Source organism: Trichechus manatus, unplaced genomic scaffold, assembly GCF_000243295.1.
Source record: "Trichechus manatus latirostris isolate Lorelei unplaced genomic scaffold, TriManLat1.0 scaffold00046, whole genome shotgun sequence".
NCBI classification, from domain to species: Eukaryota; Metazoa; Chordata; class Mammalia; order Sirenia; family Trichechidae; genus Trichechus; species Trichechus manatus.
This window is the reverse complement of record NW_004443982.1, coordinates 6206237-6209538: the sequence shown is the minus strand read 5'-3', so window position 1 is coordinate 6209538 and position 3302 is coordinate 6206237. Positions and strand designations below refer to the sequence as shown.

Genomic DNA, 3302 nt, shown 5'->3' with positions numbered 1-3302 from the left:
GTACCTTTGGAAGCAGATAACTTGTATTCTAGATTTCACAGATGAAGAGGAATTTTTGGATTTTGGACTTGGAGTTAAGACTTTTGCTATGATATGATGGGGTGAATATGTTTTCCGTGTTGCAAGGATGTGATTTTTTGGGGGCCAAAGGGTGGAATGTCATGGTTTGAATTATGTCCCCAAAAAATCTGTGTATCAATTTGGCTGGGTCATGATTCCCAGAATTGTGTGGTTGGCCTCCATTTTGTGATTGTAATTTTATGTTAAAGAGGATTAGGGTGGGATCGTAACACCATCCTTACCCAGGTCACATCCCTGATCCAGGGTAAAGGGAGTTTCCCTAGGGTGTGGGCTGCACCACCTTTTACTTTACAAGAGATGAAAGGGAAGCAAGCAGGGAATTGGGGACCTCATACCACCAGGAAAGGAGCACCGGGAGCAGAGCACGTCCTTTGGACCCTAGGTTCCTGCGCAGAGAAGCTCCTAGTGCAGGGGAAGACTAATGATGACGAGGACCTTTCTCCAGAGCCGACAGAGAGGGAGGCTTCCCTTGGAGCTGATGCCCTGAATTTAGACTTCTAGCCTACTAGAATGCGAGAAAATAAATTTCTCTTTATGAAAGCCATCCACTTGTGGTATTTCTGTTAGAGCAGCACAAGATGACTAAGACAATATGTATAATGAAAAAAGTCATCAAAACAAACACTGTATTTATGAGTCACCACATGTTCTTAACCTTTTAATCTTTGGTACCTGATATGTGAAATGGCAATGGTGTGTTCCCTTGAATATGACCAGGAAGAGTGATGTTCTTTAAATGTCCTTCTGGAATACAAAATAAGTTAAAACAAAAACCCCACAGTAATAATAATAATAGCTAACACTTATATAGTGCTTACTATTGGGAGCCCAGGGCTGCTAGTCAAAAGGTCAGCAGTTTGAACCTACCAGCCACTCAGTGGAAACCCTATGGGGTAGGTTTACTCTGTCCTATAGGTTCGCCATGAGTTGGAATCGACTCAATGGCAACAGGTTTAGTTTTTTTGGTTTTATATGCCAGGAGGCCCCTGGGTAGTACAAGGGGTTTGTGATCAGCTGCTGACCAAAAGGCTTGCGGTTCAAACCCACTCAGCAATGCTGTGGGAGAAAGGCCTGACGATCTGTTTCCATAAAGACCACAGCCAAGAAAACCCTATGGAGCAGTTCTACTCTCTAACACATGAGGTTTCCATGAGTTGGAATAGACTCAGTGGCAACAGGTTTGGTTGGGTTTAATGCCAGGCACTGTTATAAGGGATATAAATGAATTAATTCACCTAACACTCAAAACAACCCTATGAAATAGGTACCATTATTTCCCTTATTACAGATAAGGAAAATGAGTAACAGAGAGGATAAGTAACTTGCAGAAGGTCACTCAGATGGTAAACAGCAGAGCCATGATTCATAGCCAGGCAGTCTGGCTCTATAGGCCACAGTCTTAACTATTATGCTGTTAGCTGCCTCACTGATAACACAAAGTTGGTGATTGCCTGGTAGAGTATGAATGTGACAGAGTGTGGACTTAAAGCAGTTACTAGCCTCCAGCCCAGAAGGAGACCCTGGGACTCATTGGCTAGAGTTATCGTATCTAATTCTGAAAGCACAGAATTAGGGAATCAAAGAGAACAAAAAGAAAAAAATGCAAAGCATACGTGAAGAAGGTATCAAAAAATGTACCGACACTTCCGGGCCACATGGCGCTATACTCAGAAGCACCGTGCCGTCCTTCCACAGCAAAGATCAGAAAAACTAAGTCAAACAGAGTCAAACATCAATCCTGAAAACCTAAGCATCAAATGAAGAGATAAAGAACTCAGCCAAGCACCGAATGGAATAAGAAACTGACCAAGAACAGAGAGCAAGGAGAGATACATGCAGATGTACCCTATCAGGTACCGCAGCATGGATCTGCCATCTTGGACTCCTATCAGAGATCAGCAAACAGTGGGTACGAGAAAGCAGCTTCATGGAGCTTCCAGCAGGAGACAGAACAACCAGTAACCAGCGATATACGCTTTTCCACCCCCACTTAGCCTCCTCTGCTTCTGGCAGCCACAGTCTCTTGGCCGGGAAGCACCAGCTTCACCCTGCTGTCACTTGGATTCCACCTGCTCGCACTGGCTGGCTCCCTGAGTGCCTCTTGTTGGCTGCTGGTGTTGCTTTTTTCCGCTTCTTCAGATTTCTTCCTTACCTCTCACCACCTCCCCCTCCTTTCTCTCAAATACCTGGCTCTGTGCGCCATCATTGCTTCTTCCTGGAAAGGCTGCGAAACACCACTTGACTGTGAAACTGCTTCCCAGCCCGTGCTGCCACACTGGTGGGACCCCTGGGATTTTTTTGTTTGTTTGCTCTGATTTGTTTGTTTTCTTTTTCTTTTCTTGGCTTGGGAGCCCCTTCTAGCCGGGCAGTACCACACGGCTTGGAAGTGACTCCCTTACTCTGCGCAGACCCACAGGGATATCCCTGGGGCATTTCTTTTTTTCCTGGTTTTTTTTCTTCTTTTTTTTAATTTTGGTTTTTTTATTTCTTTGTTTTGTCTTCTTCTCTCTCTCATTCCCTTTTTGTCTTTCTTCATTTCCAGTTTCTCGATTTACTCATTTTTTTCTTTTACCCTTTTTCTTTTTTTTTTCATTTTTTGTTTTTCCCCATTTCTCAGTCTCTCATCTCTCCATTCCGATAGCAAGCTCCCATAGCACTCTTTTTTGTTTGTTTGTTTGTTTTTGGCTCCTGTTCTTCTCTCTTCTCTCTCTTCTCTCTCCTTTCCCATGCCCATCTTAGCTCCACACATCACAATCTACCCCCTCCTTCCTACCTCCTACCTACCTGCACCGTGTGCTGAACATCACACTCCCAAGCAGCATAGGCACGGCCTACTGGAACCTGCCCTGCACTGATTCCCGATCTGCACTGTCAGCTCTGGTATGTGCCACAAACAACCCATCCCAGCAACTCCCCTTCAGCTGGGCCTGCCCTGCTGTACCATACCTGAGTGACTGACCCTGCCCATTGGAGAAGGAGGTGAAAAGTATCATGCCCACAGATGACCAAATAACAAAGAAGGCACAGCCCGCCTGCTCAGACATAACCAAATAAAAAAGCAGGATGAAACAAACAAATCTACAATCCGTAAACGAGGAAAATAACCACTGAATGCCCCGAAGACAGCAGACAATATCAAAACATTTAGAAAAACAGGACAGGATGGTTCCAATAGGCGTCCAAAATAAAACACCAGATGACCTTCCAGTAGAAGAAAAGGC

At 44.7% G+C, this 3302-nt stretch overlaps 1 protein-coding gene across 1 annotated transcript in view; it reads left to right on the top strand.

Moving 5' to 3' along the window:
- Positions 1-3302, top strand: part of RP2 (RP2 activator of ARL3 GTPase) — a 54346-nt gene that overhangs the window by 25249 nt on the left and 25795 nt on the right. The gene's annotated exons all lie outside the window — the stretch shown is intronic.